Raw genomic sequence first — 285 nt, forward strand, 5'->3', positions numbered from 1 at the left:
GAGAGGGGGGAGGGGGATCAGAGAGGGGGGAGGGGGATCAGAGAGGGGGGAGGGGGATCAGAGAGGGGGGAGGGGGATCAGAGAGGGGGGAGGGGGATCAGAGAGGGGGGAGGGGGATCAGAGAGGGGGGAGGGGGATCAGAGAGGGGGGAGGGGGATCAGAGAGGGGGGAGGGGGATCAGAGAGGGGGGAGGGGGATCAGAGAGGGGGGAGGGGGATCAGAGAGGGGGGGAGGGGGGATCAGAGAGGGGGGAGGGGGATCAGAGAGGGGGGAGGGGGATCAGAG

Source organism: Somniosus microcephalus, unplaced genomic scaffold (genome assembly GCF_052327205.1).
Source record: "Somniosus microcephalus isolate GS21.2 unplaced genomic scaffold, FLI_Smic_1.0 unresolved_chr7, whole genome shotgun sequence".
In the NCBI taxonomy this organism is placed as follows: domain Eukaryota; kingdom Metazoa; phylum Chordata; class Chondrichthyes; order Squaliformes; family Somniosidae; genus Somniosus; species Somniosus microcephalus.